The sequence below is a fragment of the Octopus bimaculoides genome, chromosome 14 (genome assembly GCF_046866305.1).
Source record: "Octopus bimaculoides isolate indiv1 chromosome 14, ASM4686630v1, whole genome shotgun sequence".
Classification (NCBI taxonomy): Eukaryota; Metazoa; Mollusca; class Cephalopoda; order Octopoda; family Octopodidae; genus Octopus; species Octopus bimaculoides.
This window is the reverse complement of record NC_142941.1, coordinates 13,390,439-13,390,950: the sequence shown is the minus strand read 5'-3', so window position 1 is coordinate 13,390,950 and position 512 is coordinate 13,390,439.

The following is a 512-nucleotide window of genomic DNA, read 5'->3' as shown; positions in this document are numbered from 1 at the left end:
CTGCGTGAAAAAGTGCCACACCCTAACAGTTGAGGGAACCCGTGGAAGAGGTAGGCCCAGGAAGACCTGGGCTGAGGTGGTGAGGCAAGACCTTCGTACATTGGGCCTCACCGAGGCGATGACTACGGACCGAGACCTTTGGAAATGGGCTGTGCGTGAGAAGACCCGGCAAGCCAAGTAAGATCGTTGCCAGTGCCCCTGGACTGGTTCTTGTGCGGGTGGCACATGAGATGCACCATTTTGAGCGTGGCCGTTGCCAGTACCGCCTGACTGGCTCCTGTAGGATTTTCGAGCGAGATCGTTGCCAGTGCCCCTGGACTGGCTTGTGCGGGTGGCACATAAAAGACACCATTTCGAGCGTGGCCGTTTTCGTGCGGGTGACACGTAAAAGCACCCACTACACTCTCTGAGTGGTTGGCGTTAGGAAGGGCATCCAGCTGTAGAAACTCTGCCAAATCAGACTGGAGCCTGGTGTTGCCATCCGGTTTCACCAGTCCTCAGTCAAATCGTCC